The 21,400-nt window shown below is 37.3% G+C and overlaps 1 protein-coding gene across 7 annotated transcripts in view; it reads left to right on the forward strand.

The window, feature by feature from the left end:
- Nucleotides 1–21,400, forward strand: part of GTPBP1 (GTP-binding protein 1) — a 270,000-nt gene that overhangs the window by 14,737 nt on the left and 233,863 nt on the right. For 2 of the 7 annotated variants that reach the window (XM_090372555.1, XM_090372559.1), the window contains exon 1: nucleotides 2,707–2,893. The exons of 2 other annotated variants lie outside the window; for them this stretch is intronic. The gene's annotated coding sequence lies outside the window, so the exon portion shown is untranslated. Of the gene's footprint in view, nucleotides 1–2,530; nucleotides 2,601–2,706; nucleotides 2,894–3,223; nucleotides 3,360–3,579; nucleotides 3,595–21,400 lie in introns of those variants that run through there. 3 more of the 7 variants (XM_090372556.1, XM_090372553.1, XM_090372561.1) reach the window with 3 other exon arrangements.

The following is a 21,400-nucleotide window of genomic DNA, read 5'->3' on the forward strand; positions in this document are numbered from 1 at the left end:
TGTGTGTGTGTGTGTGTGTGTGTGTGTGTGTGTGTGTGTGTGTGTGTGTGTGTGTGTGTGTGTTTGACCAGTACAGCAGAAGTCTCGCAAGTTGTCACTTGTCCTGTGAATCTGGCTGGATAACATGTGAAAATTGTTAGGAAGTGTGTCTTAGCTGTGCTCCTGCTAGTTGTTGTTATGCGGTGATCCTACCTTAGATTTGTGCAGAGCTCTGCAAGTTTCTGGAGACTCTTGACTATCTGATTTTGGTTGGAACCTTGTGGGATGACCTGGTATTCACACAGAACTTTGACCCCCCCCCCCCAGAGTTTCTGATTGGTTGAAGATGTGTGCACACACTTCTGGTTAGCTATTCTAGCTGACTTTCAAATGCCTAATAGCCATTGGTTAGGTAAGCTGTCTGACTGTGCAGGATAGTTGTTTGGAAAGCAAATTTGTCATGTTTTACTCTGCTTTCAGAGTGCTGAGACCAGAAGGTCAGAAATAAGAGACATTCAGAAGCTGGTCTTGTTGGGTACTCACTTGAGAGAACCTAATATGTTTGGAGGAGTTAGTTATCTTATCCCTTTTTTCCCATACCAAATCATCTGGGCTTTATCTGAATATCCTCCACGCTTAAGTGAATTGTGGAAAGTATGTGGGGGTTGTGGTATCAGTGATGCTGTGGAAAGCTGCATTGCTTACTGTTAGCCTCCCAACCAGTGGTTCCTGAATGCTCATTTAGTTGAGAATTGTGCTTCTGATTTGATTGACATTGTGTTTGCCACATTAGTAGTCTGTTAAAGGGCATATCAGAGTGTATTCAGTTTCCTGTGTATGGTGAAAGTCTTGTACATTGTACAATTTGTAAACAGTCACCCCTTTAATAGGGTAATCTAAAATATTGCCTCAGTGGGAATAATTAACAGGTTAGTGATGGAAGTTGTTTATAATCAAGTTGTGTATGTAATTTAGAATAGCTTAAAGTTTATGGAATGGGATTACTTCATGTAAAGTACTTTTCCTAAATTGATTAGGGCCTTGATGCATACACTTTCTTTTGAAAGCTATGGAATATAATTTTATGATTAGTTATAGGGTACTTTTGCCTTGATATTATACTGTTCAGAGTAAGGAAGTGGGATGGCAGATAAAATGTTATGTTATGGGAGAGGGGAATAGTTGCACAAAATTTTGTCCATTTTATGACTTCGGAATATGTATTTTTGTTTTATTTTTTTATTTTCCTCTTAACAATGCAATTAGAAGACAAAATGCACAAGGCATAATTTCTTATGGGTTTAGGTAATTAACTATATAATATCGGTGTAGATACACCATAGTTTACACATAAATTTAAACTACGCATGTAGTGTAAAGGCATCATTTTAATTGTATCTCATATTGTGGGTGCCTTCACAATGAGATATTAGAAGATGAAACGCACACTGATGATGAAGCCAACTAGCTTCGAAACAATCATTTGGGTGGTGGTATCTACTGAAAATAAATAACAGTAGTCTTCTCTACTAGAGAAGCATTATTTATTTGAAGTAGTGCAATACCAGCTATCTTGTTGTGAAGGCACCTACAATATGAGATACAATTAAAATGATGCATTTACACTACATACGTAGTTCAAATTTATGGGTAAACTATGGTGTATCTACACTGATATTATATAGTTAATTACCTACCCATAAGAAATTATGCATTTAATCTTCTAATACATTATTATTTATACACCATTTGGCATCTCTCATATTGTGGAAATAACTTTGCAACTGTGATGGCATGTTGTATTACCAGGGTACCTACCCACTCACTGATGATGAAGCCAACTAGCTTCAAAACGATCGTCTGGGTGGTGGTATGCACTGAAAATAAATAACAGTAGTCTTCTCTACTAGAGAAGTGTTATTTATTTGAAGTAGTGCAATACCAGCTATCTCATTGTGAAGGCACCCACAATATGAGATACAATTAAAACGATGCCTTTACACTACATACGTAGTTCAAATTTATGGCGAAACTATGGTGTATCTACGCCGATATTATATAGTTAACAATGCAATATAAACAAAATATTTCTCTAATGAAAATGACTAAGCATAAACAAATACTGATCATATATACAAAGTAACAGTGTATACTGCTACTTTGTTGGCTTATCCTTCTGTAATAATTCAGCGTAGAATTCTTTTATTCACACCTTCCTTATATGCACCAATTTTGCATATCATGTGTGTGTATTCTATACATCAAAAATACATTATCAGTTATTGTTACTTTCAGAATGACAGATTTAAATATTTATGTTCATTTATAATGAACTGAAATTTGTTCACTATATTATTTATCAAATTGAAAATTGACTGTACGAATTAGTTGGGTTAAAACAATCTTTGGTCAATAAAATGTTTATGTAGGCTGTGAGTCATTTTTTTTCTTACTGGGACAAAAAAGAAGTAGATCAATTTTAATTTCTTTATGTTAACACACATTTATCATTTTCAAGGGAAATAATGTGCCTATATTTTTCTTTCTCTAGAATGTTTCCTCCATTTCCAAGATGCAGTGACAGTTGACAGAATTTCTTCAAGAATTAGATTCATCTTTCTGTATTAGCATTTGGCCATTTCATATATATTTCTTATGTTATTGAATTTTAACATACCATTTTTTCCCCTGATTAAATTTTGTTTATATCACTCTGGTTTGGAATTTGGAGTTTATATATTGGCTTACAGCTAATTGATAATTATATATCATTTTTTGCCATGCCAGTTATTTGCATATTACAGATTTCTTCTTGATAATGAATCCATCTTTGATCTGTGAAGTCAGAGGCATCTGTATTTTCACTCATAAGCCAAGAAGAGGGGATGACTAAGGCCATTGCCAAATGAAACAAGTAATCCCTTTTGTGACCATAAAGTAAATTATAATTCGGTGTTAGACAAAATTTTCATGAAAGCAGTATATCACTAATTGATTAATTAACGTTGACATTTTCCATTTGCTGAAGAACTGTTTTTACAGTTTCAGTAAATATAGTGAAAAGTGTGAATCTTAATCAAACTTAGTTTATGTGGTGTCTTTCATGAAATTTATTAATAGCACATCACTTTTCAACTTTTTTTTTTTTTTTTTTTTTACAGAAATCTCTTTCACTATTTGCTTTTGACTGATTAATATGATCAGTGTTACTAATTATATACATGTTTTTTCTTTGGATGATAAGGAAATGTGCTGGATAGAAAGGTGGAGTTCCAAATTGGTTTATAGGCTGACTTCACATGCTAACATGAATGTAGTGTGGAATAATCAGAATAAGAGAGAGGTGGTTCTGTAGAAAGCTGTACCAAATTAAAATTCAGGTACTATGCATACCCTCAAGCTGAGATTTTGGAAATTTTTAAAAGTGCTTATGAATATCAACAAAGTATGTTTCACTCCTGTTTGGATGATTAAACTGTTATTTGCCATTTGTCTCAGCAAGTTCCTTTTCCAGATAGGTGACTTGTAATATAATTCTAACAGATTGTGGAAGCTGTTTGTTAGAAACTTTGCAAATTAATGTGGGACAACGTTTCCTGTAGATAGATGAGTTGTGTGAGTATGGCTTAGCCTTCTGAAATATATTTCGTGTTTTTAACTCTATTACCACTTAATGAATAAATTGTCACCTTCATATCTGAGATGCTGGCACATTATTTTCTGAAATATTGAACCCAATTTCAGAATTAAAACTACATGAATAATCTTTCAGTGTCAATGTACATGGTGTGCTAAACTCCAGATTTCTATCTTTTATAAACATGTTTCCACACTTCTATAATTAATTTTATGAATAAAATATGGAATTCCGTCTCTTTGTTTTAGCAAAATTAATTTAGCTTTAGGAGCATAAGTAAAGTGGAAAGCAGTGCTATATTCAAAAATATAATTTTACAAGGGTATTTCACAATTGTTATTCATGATGTTCACAAAATACTCTTACATCTCCAAATAGTGCAAAAAAATGAAGTGATTTATCTAAAACATTTCCTTGAAGTTTTATTGCTATGTTTATCATTTGACTTGTGTGTGTGTTTTAAATTCTAGGTGAGCCATGTGATGTGTTATGTTTAGTACAGAATAACATTAGCTTTCATCATCCCTATCTTAAGAGCCTTTTTCCCAGCTATTTGGGATCAGCCTTTCCTGTCCTCTTCTTCCTACTAAAAGTCATCTCTTCTCAGCATATATCCTTTTTGGTTGTTCTTTTCTCCACTGTACTTCTATTTGTATTACCATAATAATTCAGAGATGGAGAAACTTTTGCACATTATGCACCACCTAAAATTCTGTGACATATTACATTTAAGTATTAAAATAATCACATTACACGTAATCTATTATACATTACTAAAACCATTCTTCAATATATGTTTCTTCAGAATATCGGCCTCGTTTTGTATTTATAAAAGTAAATCTTTCATTTGAAAAGTCTCACTCAGGATTCGAGTTTATGATATTAACAAGTTAATTTTTAAATACTAAATTAAGTAATAAATGCATTTTCACAAATGACTAAGTGACATTGTAAATCAGGATATTATAACCATGACGATAGTAGATGAATCGGTAGTGATAGATAAGAGCACCTTGTGTGTTTTTGTTATATGTGATCAAATGCTGATGAAGTCCCCCAACTATTCCTTGATTCTTTTGGCAGAAAAATTTAATGGTAAGGTATATATAAATGGCATGTCACCATCGAAGTGGAACCTTATTTTTGACCTTCGTACCCAATCTCCACACCATTCTGCAATCTACCTGGATCACAAACATAGACAAGATGATCACAGAATCTGACATACCTCCAGATAAAGTAAAGTCAATATAATGCATGTATGCATTATAGAATTATACTAAATATGTAATCATAGTACTAACTCTTAACATTATAACATGCATTTTCAACTGACCTTGAATATAGTTGACTTTTCAAAAAATGGTTATTGTTAGCAAATTAAATCATCACAAGACAGTATTTTAAAATATTACCGGGCATTGCTGCCCGGTAAGATTTTAAAGAACTGCCAACATGTATTCTTATAATTACAGCAATGATTTACTCAATTTCATTTTTCCCTTAACATGTTCACTGCCTGAACACAAACTTGTGTCGAAATAAACTGAAATTTTTGTGTCTCAATGCAAATATGCATCCATTGAATTGTGGTCAGTAAATGAGCCCTGTAAAAGGAAAAGCACATGAAATAAACAACTGAGTGATATTGGCAACTGATTGAACCATGAACTATTGCATTATGGTTGGGATTTTGTTTAGTGTCAATTGCACTGTGTAGAGAGTGTTATAAAAACATTATACTTGGTTCACAGCTTCATTATGTTCTTTGCTTATGTTGAAGTTAATTTGTCCAATTTAGTATTTTCTACAAGAAGAAAGGTTAAAATGTTTTGAAGATTATGCTTGCTAAATTTTAATTCTTTAGTTTGTGCAAAACAAAACCTCATCCTTAGTGTGTGTCCACTGATAAAATTTTGTGTAAAAAAAAAATTTCCTATAAAATTTTACCCAAAAGAGTTATTGTGCAACTGGAACATCAGGACTAAAAAGGAACAGAGATGGACAGTATGTTTGAAGCCGATAAAAGCTTCAACATACTGTCCATCAGCTCTTTATAATATGCCAGTCATCTGATACTGAAATAAAATTCTATTCAAGTGATGCAGATTCTGAATCTCATTCAAATGTATTTGTTGATGTTAGAATGCTACAAACAACAGATACTGGCATTACTTGAAGTGATGATTCTTCACAGATGAAATCCATTTATTAAAAAAACACTGCTTACTTGTTCCCCTGCCACAAGGCACAAATATAAGTGGCAGTGAATGTGTTAAGTATTCAGGTACAGGTAACACCATAAAATTAATAATCTTATTTTGTCAGAGAAAACCATAACACAGATTTGTGTAATAATTATGAATTGATTTGTAAAAAAAACTGCTTTGAGTTTCGGATGAAATCTTGAATATGAGAAATTACTATTCAGTAGAGTCAACTATAGGGATTAAAATTAATTTTATTTATACATAAATAAAGAGAAAAAGAGTAAATTGAATAGGACCTTTGCAGAATGGAAATTCTCTACTTATAGATAACCCAGACTATATGAGTGCTGACCTGAGTTGATACTTGATATTAATTTTCACAGCAGAAAGCCCCTTTTATGCTGGAGGATATTGTGCTAATGTACCTGAGAATTGTGGGATTAGGGATATTCAAAATACAAAATAGGATCCCAAGCTGCTGGACTTGAATTTTAGTAAGTCTCTGGATGTGATGGGATTGACAGAGAGCTTCGAAATAACATCAGGTTTGAAGCAAGGAGGCATTCTGTCACCACTACTGTTTATAGCTGTCACGAATGATGTGCAGTAGAGTGGCGGAACAACTTGGAAAATACCAGATGAAAGTCATGCTATTTGCAGATGACCTCTGCATATGGGGGGAGAGAGCAGGGAACAAGTTGATATGTGGGCTAGTATGGCCAATGAATTTGGACTGGTTTTCAGTCAGGAGAAGAGTGAAGTAATGGTTCAAAAGAGGAGTGGTGAGCTTGACGGATACATTACAATGGAAGGGAAACAGCTAAAAATGGTTAACAACCTCAAGTATCTAGGAAGCACCATTACAAAGACTAGAGTAATAGACGAAGAAATAAGTAGAAGGATACAAGCGGGTGGGAATTTCTATAGGCAGACGAGATCTGATCAGGTATCACTGAGGTGTAAGAAGGCTATATATTAGACCTATTACATACCAATTGTGACGTCTGCATCTGAAACTTGGACTGTGAGGGGAAAAGGATGAAATCAGGATGCAGAAATGAGATTTGTGAAGAGGATAGCTGGAAAGACAAGATGGGACAAAATTAGGAATGATGTGATTAGGAAGAGAATTCAGGTTGGAAAACTCCAGAATAGTATTGAAAGGTCTTGTTTGAAATAGTTTGGACATGTCAAGAGGATGAACTAGATGCATTTGCCAAGAAGAATGTTTGATTTACAATTAAGGGACAAAAGACCAAGGAGGAGGCCAAGAATTGAGGTGGCAGGACATGATAAAGACTGATGTCATTAAGAGAGTCAGAACTGGTGTGAAATCAATGACGGAGAGAAGTACATGGACAGAGCATGGTGGTGAGGCTTCATACGTCGACTCGTGGAATAGCAGAATGATGATGATGCTTGTTAGATAGATGTATGAAAATTTTGTTTTCAGCCTTAGAGTGACTGATTGTTGGAACAAACTTCCATGTTGTGTTGAAGTGGGTAGGCAGTTAAGAAAGAATTGAACAAATTATTAGAGAGGATGGGAAAGATTTTTTTTTTTTTTTTTTTTTTTGCTGATACTGTATAAGCTTGCTTATTTGCACCATTTGCCAATACTAATACTGATTTTTTGACGTGCTGTCCTGTGATAGCTTAAATTGCTTTCATGCTTAACACACATTCATCTCTTTGTGCTAATTTCTTCCAAAATTGTGTAACATAACCAGAATAGGTAGATTCACTATACAGTAAAAAAAAAAAAAAAAAAAAACCTGAAACACTGCCAGAACAGCTGATTTGAAGTTTACTGGCTTCCGATCAGCTGGAAAATGGTCTCTATTAGTGAACTGTGGGTATTGTATTTGTTTTAAGTGAATGGCCAACTGGAATATGCAAGTACAACTTCCATTCGGAAACATAACTGTTATGTTTACCTTTAAACCATAGAACTATGCTGCAATTGCCTTACTTAATATAATACTGTAGGACTGAAAGAGTATTTCAATACAGTAGTTAAAATCAAATCAAAAATTGTCCCCTTTTCATACATCTGATTTCAGTCATAGAGAAACTTTTTGTTCTTACTGAAGAACAAATGTCAAGTACTTGCTACCGAGGCTTGAGCTTATGTTCAACTTAGGATCAACTACTGTTATCCATGGTTCCGCCTGAGTTGCTAATACCTTTTTAAAATACTGAATCTGTTATTTAAAATGATATCAGCAACTTAGGCAGAACATTGAATGCTGGTATTTGTCTCTAACTTGAGAATAAGCACGAGCTGTAGTGCTGAGTTCTTGGTGGTGGTGGTGGTGGTAGTAGTAGTAATAGTAATGGCAAATGATACAAGAAAGCAAGCTTATATAGCATCAGCCAAAAAAAAAAAAAAAAAAAAAAAAAACAGTTCACCCATCTATTACCTACAAGAATTTGTCTAGTTCTCCCTTGAATTTATTTAACCCATCCACTTCCACAACAACAGATGGAAGCCTGTTCCAACAGTCAACTACCCGCTGACCAACCCCCTCATATCTTAATCAGTTATGCAGAGTCAGTAAGGATTTTGGACTAAAGATGAATACGGCTAAAACAAAAGTAATAATGAACAAGTATGCCACAGAAAGGGATATAATGATTGAAGGAGCAGTAATTGAAAAGGTGGTGTCATATACTTATCTGGGACAAGTCATTAGCTGTAATAATGATAAATGGCTGGAAGTCAAGAGAAGAATAAATTTTGGATGGATAGCATTCAGGAAATGTAATCACACACTGAGGAGAAATATCTCAATTTGTCTGAAACATTAAATAATGAACCAATGTATACTCCCCACCATGACTTATGGAAGAGAAGCTGAGAACTATACAGCGAAGAATGGAACGAATTATATTGGGAATCAGACTGTTAGATAAGAAGAGAAACACATGGATTAGTCAGCAAACTTAAGTAAAGGACATACTTATCAAAACTAAAGAACTAAAATGGTCTTGGGCCGGACACATAGCTCGAAGACATGATGACAGATGGATTAAGAAAATAACAGAATGGTACCCAAGAGAAACCCTGGAAGACAACAACAGCGATGGACATGAAATTCATGAGTTTGTCGGTAGTAAATGAATGGCCATTGCACAAAACAGAAGGAACTGGAAAGTTGCTGGAGAGGCCTTCATCCTGCAGTGGATTGAAAATGGATGATGATGTGTAGTCTCAGAAAGTGGAAGAATACTATTAACATTCAGCTATTAACATTTTGCAAAGTTTCTCATTGACCATTGACAAAACAACATGAGCTGTCCTGGCAGCACGTCTGCACCGCATAGAGAATTGCATGTCTGACTGCACATTTACCCCGAAGGTATTTTGCATTCTCCACTATCCCGAGTGTAGTACGTCACAGTTGATAAGTTACCCCATGTGCAGTACTTTGCATTTGTCAGTGTTAAACAACTGCCATTTCTCAGCCCATCGACCAAATTTTTGTAGATATTGTTGCAGTAGTGTACTCTGACTGTCTTTAACCACACTGCCTTTGTATCGTCTGTAAACTTAGATATTAAGCCTGATATACCTTCATCAATATCACTGATAAATATTGAAAACAACAATGGACCTAGCACTGAACGTGGGGAACTCCACTAATAACATTAGTCCACGAAGAGCAGTGTCCATTGATAACCACCCTCTGTCTTCTTTCCATAACCAGCCCTTTATCCTTTAATGCCACATTCTCTAGTTTGTACAGCAGTCTTTTATGTGCAACAGTGTCAAAAGCCTTCCTGAAATTAGCATTTCAGGAAGAAAGCAAGCTTATACATCATTAGCCAAAAAAACTCTTCCCATTTCACCTGTCCATTCGCTCCAAATATTTGTCTAGTTCTGCCTTGAATTTATTTACACTGTCAACTTCTATGACAGATGGAAATTTGTTCCAGTAATCAACCACCCACTGGCTAAAGGCAAACTTCCGGACATCTGTTCTACAACATTCTTTCCTCACTTTGAATTTATATCCCCTCAGGCAATTAATCTGGGCAGCAGGAAGAATCCCATCAGCATTGAGCATGCTCAACCCATTCAAGGCCTTATACACTTCAATTAGATAACCTCGCAGGTGCCTAGTCTCCAGACACTGTAATTTGCAAAATTTCAGTCCTCCTTCATAAGAGCAACCATTTGTTCCATTCACTAATCTTGTTGCCCTTTTGTACGTTCCAGCACCTCTACATCCTTCCTAAAATGAGGCCTCCAGTCCTGTATACAGTACTCACAGTGTGGCCTGACCATTGTCTTATACAAGGGAATAATCACCTCATTTTCCCTACTATAAAAATTCCTGTATATCATTGACAAGACACCATGAGCTACTCTTTCAGACCATCAGCACTGCTCAGAAAACTTCATATCTGACTGCACAATTACCCCTAGGTCCTTTTCATTCTCTATCACTCTCAGTGTAGTGCCACACAGCTGACGCGTTACTCTGGGATTACTGCTACCCGTTTGCAGTACTTTAACATTTTTCAGTATTTAAACTTCAGTTGCCACCTCATCTGCTCAACTTTTCTAGATCCTGTTGCAGTAGAGTCTGTCATTAGTGTCATTAACAACCCTGCCAACCTTTGTATCGTCTGAAAACATGGACATTAAACCTGATATACCATCATTAATAAATACAGAAAACAACAATGGACCCAACACTTGAACCCTGGGGGAATCCAGTAATAACATCACTCCATGAAGAGCAGTGTCCATTGATTATCACTCTGTCTTCTCTCACTCAATTATTCTTTTATCTATAGCAGCAATTTGCCTTCAATGCCACACTACTCCAATTTGTGCAGCAGTTTTCCATGTGTAACAGTACCAAAGACCTTTCTAAGATCCAAATATATGATATCAAAGTTATTCTTTGCATCCAGTTCCTTTGTGATCACATCATAGTATCCAATCAAATTGGTCAGAGAAAACTTCCCCTTAACAAATTCATGCTGTGTGTGAACTTTAACTGAAGTCTTGTCTAGATGATCCTGCAGTGCTTTTTTAACCAGTGCCTCCATTAATTTCCCTGGAACAGAAGTTAAACTAACAGGTCTGTAATTACTTGTGTCACCCTTTGATCTTCCTTTATGAATCGGTCACATTTGCACATCTCCAGTCCATGGGTACCTCTCCTTAGTCCAAAGAAGTTCTCATAATTGTGGCTAAGGGTGATTTGCTTAATTCCTTTGCTGTCTCCTTTAATATAGCTGCATAGATCCCAGGTGTCTTCTGTATGTTTTCTTCAACAATTTCTCCTCCACTTTGCTCTGAGTTATTACAAAATCATTTAGCTTACTGCCAGAGTTTAATACACCTCTGGCATTCCCTTTCCTGAATAGCTTCTCATGTGAAAATATAGATGCAAAATACTCATTCAGTTTGTAAGTTACCTGAGCAGGATGATCAACAATTGACCCATCGATATCGAGTTACCAATCTGATTCCACCTCTTTCTTCTATAGTTTACATAAGTAAAGAACTCTTTGCATCCTTTGCCAAAGATTTCTCATAATCTGTTGGTCCCACTGTATAGAATTGAAAAACTGTCTCAGACCACCGTAGTCGCCTTACGAAAGCAAAAATCCGTCCCTTTACGCATGATGGTAGTTATCTCTTTGAGGAAATCGCCCATCAGCACACTGTGATCACTGCCACCTAGTGGTTCCATTATCTGTAGATTCTTAATGCATGAAGAATTGCTACTGATAACCAAATCAAGAGTATTACTCCCTCTTGTTGCTTCCCGAACATGCAGCTGTAGAAAACATTCATCCAATAAATCCACAAAAGCCTTGCTAGTGTATGAGTGACCAACCCACAAGTTCCAGTCAGTATCCGGGAAATTAAAATCCCCCATTATAAGACAATCTTATTTCTTGCCCCACTCTATTTCTTTTTTCATTATCTGAGTCATTAAGCCTATAGCATTAGCATTAGTAGAGGCATTTGATGCAAGAAAGCAAGCTTATGCAGCATCAGCCAAAAAAAAAAAAAAAAAAAACCCACTTCCACTTCACCCCTCTGTTCGTTCAAAATACCTGTCCAGCTGAGCCTTAAACTTGTTTAGACTATCAACCTCCACCACAAGGGATGGAAGTCTGTTCCACCAACCAACCACCCGCTGGCTAAAGGCAAATTTCCGCACGTCTATCCTACATCTGTCTTTCCTCAATTTGAATTTATGCCCTCTCAGGTGATTTTTCTGAGCTAGAGGAAGAATCCCATCAGCATTGAGCATGCTCAAACCATTCAAGGCTTTATACACCTCTATCAGATCATCTCGCTGGTGCCTAGTCTCCAGACACTGTAATTTGCAAAACTTAAGCCTTTCTTCGTAAGAGCACCCCTTTGTTCCATTCACTAATCTTGTTGCCCTTCTTTGTACTCGTTCCAGCAGCTCTACATCCTTCTTGAAATGAGGCCTCCAGACCTGTATACAGTACTCTAGGTGGGGCCTGACCGTTGCCTTATACAATGGAATAATCACCTCTTTATCCCTGCTGGAAAAATTCCTGTATATCATTGACAATACTCCATGAGCTACTCTTGCAGCCCGTCTGCACTGCTCAGAGAACTTCATATCTGCCTGCACAACCACCCCCAAGTCCCTTTCATTCTCTACCACTGTCAGTGTAGTACCACAGAGTTGATACGTTGCTCTGGGGTTGCTGTTTCCCATGTGTAGTACTTTACATTTGTCAACGTTAAACTTCATTTGCCACCTCTCAGCCCATCTGCTCAACCTTTCCAGATCCTGTTGCAGCAGCATAGTGTCAGTAGTGTTCTTGACAACCCTGCCAACCTTTGTATCGTCTGCAAACTTCGACATTAAGCTTGATATACCATCATCAATATCATTTATAAATACAGAAAACAATAATGGACCCAACACGAGCCCTGAGGGACTCCACTAATAACATTAGTCCACGATGAGCAGTGTCCATTGATTACCACTCTCTGTCTTCTCCCCCTCAACCACCCCTTTATCCATAGCAGCAATTTGCCTCCAATGTCACACTGCTCCAATTTGTGTAGCAGTCTTCCATGTGCAACAGTATCAAAAGCCTTTCTAAGATCCAAGTATATAATATCAAAGTTATTCCCTGCATCCAGTTCTTTTGTGACTGCATCATAGTATCCAATCAAGTTGGTCAGGCAAGACTTCCCCTTAACAAAACCATGCTGTGTCTGAGCTATAACTGAAGTCTTGTCTAAATGATCCTGCAGTGCTTCTTTAACCAGTGCCTCCATTAATTTTCCTGGAACAGAAGTTAAGCTCACAGGTCTATAATTACTTGTGTCAGCCTTTGATCCTCCTTTGTGAATTGGGGTCACATTTGCACATTTCCAGTCTATGGGTACCTCCCCTGAGTCCAAGGAAGCTCTCATAATTATGGCTAAGGGTTTGCTTACTTCCTTTGCTGCCTCCTTTAATATAACTGGATAGATCCCATCCACCCCGGGTGCCTTTCTTGTGTTTATCTTCAACAGTTTCTCCTCCACTTTACTCCCAGTTATTTCAAGATTCTGTAGTTTACTGCTAGAGTTGAATACACCTCTGGCATTCCCCTTGCTGAATAACTCCTCATGTGTGAATGCTGATGCAAAATATTCATTCAGTTTGTTAGCTACCTGAGCAGGATCATCAACAGTTGACCCATCAATATCAAGTGGGCCAATCTGATTCATCCCCTTCCTTCTAGAGTTTACATAAGTAAAGAACTCTTTGCTGTTTTTCTTTGCATCCCTTGCCAAGGATTTCTCGTAATCTGCCTTCGCCTGCCTAACCTCCTTTGTAACTTGGTTGCATATCAACTTGTATCTATCATAGGCTTCTGTGTCATGTGTTAATTTGTAAATATCCCATGCATTTTTCTTCTCTGCCATATGCCTCATTAGTTCATCTGACATCCATTTTGGCCTAAACCTTGAACAATATTTCTTAGTTGGTATGTAAAGCCTAGTAGCTTCCAAGATAAGTTCTTTGAATGCTTCCCATTTTGAATTTGCTGTTGGTAACATCATCAGTTGGTCCCACTGTATAGAATTTAAATACTGTCTCAGTCCATCGTAGTCGCCTTTACGGAAGCAATAACCCTTCCCTTTACCCCTAATGGTAGTTACCTCTTTGAGTAAATCCCACTTCAGCACACTGTGATCACTGCCACCTAGTGGTTCATTTATCTGCAGATTCTTGATGCATGAAGAATCACTGCTGATAATCAAATCAAGAGTATTACTCCCTCTAGTTGCCTCCCGAACATGCTGATGTAGAAAACAATCATCCAATAAATCCACAAAAGCCCTGCTAGTGTGTGAGTAACCAGCCCCCAAATTCCAGTCAATATCTGGGAAATTAAAATCTTCCATTATAAGACTCTCTGATTTACTGGCCCACTCTATTTCCCTGTACAGTTCCTTATTATACTCATCAGAGTCATTAGGCCTATAGCACACTCCTACTCTCAATTTTGATCTCCCAATGCTTATGTCACACCAAACTGACTCAACACTGCACTGTCCAGCGATGTCGACTGGCTTCACTTCCTTGGTTTTTATGTGTTTCTTAACTAATAGCATAACCCCTCCCCCCTTCCTATCCTGTCTATCCTTTCTGTAGACATTGTACTCCCCAAATTGCAGTTCTACATCCCTTATATCTGTGTGACACCATGTCTCTGATATCCCAACAATATCTGCCTTTGATGTTTTGAGCAATACCTCAAATTTATTTACTAAACTCCTAGCATTGGTGTATACGCAAGTATACCTGCACCTGTTTCTATTCTTAGCTACCCTAACACAACCCATGTGTTTACTTGTACCCCAATGGCTCCCAGCAGTCTCTGAAATACCATGCATCTTGTTTTTCAGGCTTCTGCTCATTCTAATAGAAGCAGTGCAAGAATCTCTTTCACCTCTGCCAGTGACTACTGTCAATCTATTGGTCTTTGTCTCCCCCCAAGCTAGCAGTTTTCCGACCCACCTAACATTGCCTCGATAGCATCAGCAAATATTCTTGCACCCTTTCTATTTAAGTGTATCCCATCCCTGTAGAAGCAATCTCTCCTGTTAACAAGTACAGTCCAGGCTGAAAAAGATTCTACCCCTTGAGCCTTGCACAATCTTTCCAGCCTTGCACAACCTATAACAGACTCTTACTCTCAATTTTGCTTTCCCAGTGCTTATCAAGTGGCCAGTTCAGTGTCAAGTCACCAAAGTGACTTGACACTGCACTGGCCACCCATGTTAACTGGCTGCACTTCCTTGCATTTTAAGTGTTTCTTTTATGACCCCTTCCCGCTTCCTATCCTTCTTGTACACACTGTACTCCCCAAATTCCAATTCTGCATTCCTTATATCTTTGTGACACCACATCTCTGTTATTCTAACAATATCTGCCTTTGATGTTTTGATCAACACCTCAAATTCATCAAATTTATTCACCAAACTCCTAGCATTAGTGTACACGCAAATATACATGTACCTGTTCCTATTCTTAGCTACCTTAACACAGCCCATGTATTTACTTGTTCCGCGATGACACTCAGCAGTCCGAAATCCCCCGCACCTTGTTTTCCAGCCTGCTGCTCATTCCATTAGAAGCAGTGCAAGAATCACTTTCACCTCTCCCAGTGGTTACTGTTATTCTATTAGTCAGTGTATCCCTCCACGCTAGCAGTTTTCCACCTCCCTAACACTGCCTCAATAGCATCAGCAAATATTATTGCACCCTTTTTATTTAAGTATATCCTATCCCTGTAGTAGCCGTCTCTCCTGTTAACAAGCACAGACCAGGCTAAGAAAAATTCTATCCCATGAGATGCACAATCTCTCCAGGGCCGAATTGATTGATAAGTCTCCTCATATACTCCCTCCTATCATGTCTCGGCAGGATTGCAGACACTTTCCAATTCAACCCTAACTTACGGCTCTTTTTTTCAGCATTGACCTGTACTTGTTAAGTAATTCCGCCAGTCTCCTAATCTTGATATCATTAGTGCCGACGTGTACAGCAATATCACTTTTTGTGCCCTTAAAGATGATATCTTCTCTAAACATCATTAACCTTTGCCCTTGTCCTGTTACAATTAATATGATGTCAAAATTATTTTTTGCATCTAGTTCATTGGCCAGTGTATCATAGTAACAAGACTGCTCCTTGACAAATCTATGCTGTGATTGCAGTATACTCTACATTGCACATCATTCACGACAGCTATGAACAGTAGTGGTGACTGGATGCCTCCTTGCCTTAAACCTGATGTTATTTCAAAGCTGACCGTCAACCCCACCACTGTTCTTACTTTGCTCATTGTATTGGTGCACACATTCTCAATTCTCTCCACAAGATATTCCTCTATCCCCAAGTTTCTCAAAACCTTCCACACTTTCTCTTTACAGCATCAAATGCTTTCTTTATATCCAAAAATGCCATTCATAATTATTGTGTTCATAACACTTTTCCATCAGTTGCCTGATGCAGAAAATTAGATCCACCATTGATCTGCCAGTCCTAAAACCGTACTGTTCCTTGGCCAACCTATTTTCAATCGTTTCTCTTATCTTCTGCTCTTACACTCTCTCATACAGCTTACTCACATGTGATGTCAGTGTGATGCCTCTATAATTGGAACACATTTTCCTATTCCCCTTCTTGAACAATGGGATTATCAAACCTTCTTTCGGCACTTGTCTCTCATTCCAGGTCTTAAGGAACAGTCTGTATGTCCACACTACCTGCCTCGCCTGTAGCCTTCGGCAATTCTCCATTTATCTCATCCATACCAGCAGACTTGTCTATCTTGTTGTATTTCCATGCCTGCACTACATCATTCCATGTCAAGTCTGTCTGCTCTTTCTCCGTATCTTCGCTTTAATCCCCTCTTTTAAGATCAACCTGTCTTTGTCCCTTTTGCTGGCTGTCCTGCATATTCAATAGATTTTCAAATACTTCTATGTTCCTCTTGCCTCTTTGTCCTTGGTTATTAGGTTCTCATCCATCAAGTATATGCTCTGTTCACCATCTTTTCTCCTTTTCCTCACCATACCATACAGCGTCTTTTTATTACCATCAATATCTTGTCGTAGAGTTTCACCACATTCTTCCAACCACGGTCTTCTTTTCTTGTTAACTGTCCTCTTGGCCTCTCTCTTCATGGTTTCATATCTCTCTTTATTCTCTTCATTTCTGTTCTGAAAGTAAGTCCTGAATGCATTATTCTTGATTTTCACAGCCTCTCTCATCCTATCTTTCAACCAAGGGGTTTCTTTCGATCTCCGTCTATTGCTTGTCCTTCCACAAAGCTGCTCTGTCAGTCCTACTATACAGTCTTTGAATGCTTTCCATTCTGATTCCACGCTGTTCATCACTGTCTTAGGTACAACCTTCCTGAACTCTTCTCTGAACATCGCCCCTTTTTCCTCTTCTTTCAACTTCCACACCCGTAGTTTTCTCTCTTATTATTTTGATCCTCTTCTATTTAGGGAATCTTAAAATTCCAACAACTAACCTGTGATCACTACCCAAGGAGACACTAGGAATGACCTTGATGTCCACTAGTCTGTGTCGCTCTTTATCCATGAGTATATGGGGGCGGGATTCTGTTGACCGTCCCAACTGTATCTTGTCACTTTGTGACTCTTTCTCTTCTTGAACCAGGTGTTTCCTATGACCAAGCTGTTCCGTAAACAGAAATCTAAAACCCTGTCACCATCATCATTCCTAGGTCTCCAGCCATGCGGACCCATAATGTATTCTAGTCCTTGTCTCTCCACTCTGACTTTTGTGTTCAGGTCACCCATGATAACTATATCTCCACCTGTGATGTTCTCTTCGAGCTTGTCCTCAAACTCCAGCTTCTCCATTTCTTCACAACCGGTTTGCGGTGCGTAACATTGTACTGTCTTCAATGTTTCGTTGTCATTCATTTGCAGTTTAATTGACATGAGTCTGTCGCTGATATTATTCATCTCCATTAGCCTGTTCTTAATTCTGTGATCTATAATGATGGCTACACCCTTCCTCGCTACATCACTCCCACACCATATTGGTCTGGGGGTGATGATTGAATTATTTTTGGCATTTAGTTCCTTTGTAACCACATCATAGTATCCAATCGAATTGGTCAGACAAGACCAATTCCCCCTTGACAAACCAAGACATGGTTTGTCAAGGGGGAATCCTTGACAAACCATGCTGTGTCTGAATTATTACTGCTGTCTTGTCTAGATGACCTGCAATGCTTCTTTAACTAATGACTCCATTATTTTCCCTGAAATGGAATTCAGACTGACAGGTCTTTAATTACTCGTGTCACCCTTTGATCCCCTTAGTTCAAGGAACTCTCATTATGGCTAAGGGTGGGTTGCTTACTTCATTTGCTGCCTCCTTTAATATAACTAGATATATCCTGTCCACACCAGTTGCCTTTCTTATGTTTAACTTCAACAATTTCTCCTCCACTGATCTCAGTTATTACAAAATCATTTAACTCCCTGTTAGAGATTGATAAACTCTCCTCCTTGAATTCCTCACGAATTCTTTGAACTCATGTGTAAATGTAGATGCAAAATACTCATTTAGTTCGACTGCTAAATTTTCAATTAGCTATCTGAGAATGATCATCTACAGTCAAACCATTGATATCAAGTGGACTAATCTGATTCATCTCCTTCCTTTTAGAGTTTATATAAGGAAAGAAGTTTTTGCTGTTTTTCTTTGCATCCTTTGCCAAAGATTTTTCATAATCTGCCTTTGCTGGCCTAACCTCCTTTGTGACTTGATTACAGACTAGCTTGTATCTACCATAGGCTTCTGTATTGCCTGACAGTTTATGTCCGTCCCATTCATTTTTCAATTAGAAGACAGAGAGCTATCTACCATCACTCACAGTAAGCAATCAGAGAGAAAACTGTCCTTATTGAACATCCGTATTTTGGCTCTGTTTTGACTTATGTGAAATTGCTGATTTTGCAGTTTCGAATTTGTGGGTCTATTTGTTTAGACTGGGGGCTTGAGTACAACCCTCCCAAGTCATGATTGTCACTAGAAACTCTCCATGAGAATTTGTTGTGTTCTTTATGCAGCATTGACTTGCTGACACACAAGAATGTATAATTGGGAAACATTCTGGATATTTGTTGTTGAGCACATTTGCAACTTCTTGCTGACTACAACCTCCACAGAGCAGAATTACTCTCATCTCTATTCAGTGCCATTAGTGAATGAACAAACTTATGGGACATCATGTAGAATGTCTAGTTGTGCATGTATCCTTTTTGACAATGCTCATAAATATAAGTGAAACTCTATAAGGAGAAACAGAAGGAGATGTTTCTGGGATAAACATCAGAAGTATAGGGATAAATGTTTCATTACAATATTTATAAAATTTATAAGTAAATATTATTTCTGCTAAATAAAATAATTTTGTTTACATGTACTCGGGTTGATATAACAAATTAATATAGGCGCAGCATTAATTCAGCTCAGTTTATTTTTATGTTTAATAATTAATTTAAGGTGTAACTATTACATTTTGTTCTTAAACTTCATGAACATTAAACCTCTCAAGAACTTACAGATTTGAGAATGGAAATTTTTCATCAGTTCTTTTTCCATATACCAATTTGGTTATAAAATGTTTCCCTGTTCAGGAGACCCTAGTGTCAAAATGGTTAGAGATAGCACTGTGAAAATCGGGGGGGGGGGGGGGGGGGGTATGTCATTTAGGGTTATGGAGAAGTGATTTGGTGAAGAACAAAAATTAGTTTCAATTTCTGCCCCCAGGGGAGAGATTGGCACTGTAAACATGAGATGAAATACTTAACTTAGGATTAAATTTTAATATCAGAACTTAGAAATCTACAGATATTGTTCTATGTGCTTTCTTTCACTTGAGATAACATTCTGAAAACTGAGGACACTGTTTCCCAACGAGCATCTGTATGCCACTATGGTAAACGTCTTTCAGGTATCCCCATAGCCAGAAATCACAGGAATTGAGATCTGGGGATCAGGCTGACCAGAACTGTGGAAAGTCTCTAGAAATGATGTGATCATTTCTGAATGTTGAACAGAGCAATTCCTTCACTTGTAGACCAATGTCGGGAGGGTCACCATCTCTTGCATGATCACTACGATCTCCAAGCATTGCCTTTCTTGCAGAGCGGGAATAATATGATTTCTTAGAAGAGCGCAGTACAGTGCACTAGTTACTGTACACCTTATGGGGGGGGTGCGATGAGGTGTAGACTCTTCAAAGAAAAATGGTCCGATTATAAACTCTGCTGTGAATCCACACCATACTGTAACGTATGGACTTTGTCATGGTCTTTTGTGCACGGCAGATGGACGAGAATATTTGGTAGTTTTGTGCATTTACATCCCATTTAGGTTGAAATGTGCCTCATCAGACCACAAGATCTAGCCCATGTATCGTCAAGTTCCATACGAGCCAGAAATTGCAGAAATTGTCTATGCATTGTTGATGATCACAAGACTTTAGTACTTGCACTACATGAATGTTGTATGTGAACCAGTGTAAAATTATTCGAAGCACTTTATGTACAGTAGACCAAGGAAGGTTCAAGTCTCTTGACACCTCTGACAGGCACTACTGACTGGTAGTGTTTCACATTGTGACCATTGCAGCTGCCACGTCATCCCCTGCCTGGAATTACGCCTAACTCCCTGGTCAGTCACTTCGGATTTCTTTATTAATTTTCAAAGCCCCACTGACGAGGTCAAAGGTCCTTTACACAAACGTTTAAGTTTCCGATATTCATGTAGTTCTGCATTAGCATTACTATTATTCTGGTAGAACAGTTTTATTAAAAGAGCACGTTCCTTTTTTGTAAGAGCCATAATGGTTATTGAATGTGGCGTTGGCTTTTCTGCTTTTATCTTACAGGATGTCATTTGTGTAAGCAGCATGCCTTGAAGTAAATGACAACTTTTACATATGTACAGCACCATTTCCCCCTGGTGGCAGCAATTTGAATTAATTTTTTTTCCCTTCTACAAATCGCTTCCCCTACACCCACCGATTTTTACAGTGCTAACTCTAACCTCTTTGACACTAGGGTCTCCTGAATAGGGAAACTTATTTTATATACACCCGGTAAATGTGAAATTCATGATTAACATTTTTACATTTAAATAAATATTAGGTGCATCTGTTTTTAATAAAATAAAATTAGAAAGTAACTATTTGAATTATTATGCATTTAAGATTTGTCTTTGCAAAACTATTGAATGTCTGCATTGCCTAAATTATTTTTACTTTTTTTTTTTTTTTTTTTTTTTCTTTAGTTTATTTTCCTGGCTGTATGCATTAAAAGATATTGTATGTGTTACTGGTCATTTCTTAATTGGCCTGTATATACTCTGAGCAGTATGTTATATAAGTCATTTATTAATAATATATTAAGATATATTAATATTATATATAATATTATATTAATATTATATATAATATTATATTAATATTATATATAATATTATATTAATATTATATATAATAT

This window comes from Mastigoproctus giganteus, chromosome 4 (assembly GCF_048544385.1).
Source record: "Mastigoproctus giganteus isolate SK-2022 chromosome 4, ASM4854438v1, whole genome shotgun sequence".
Taxonomy (NCBI): domain Eukaryota; kingdom Metazoa; phylum Arthropoda; class Arachnida; order Uropygi; family Thelyphonidae; genus Mastigoproctus; species Mastigoproctus giganteus.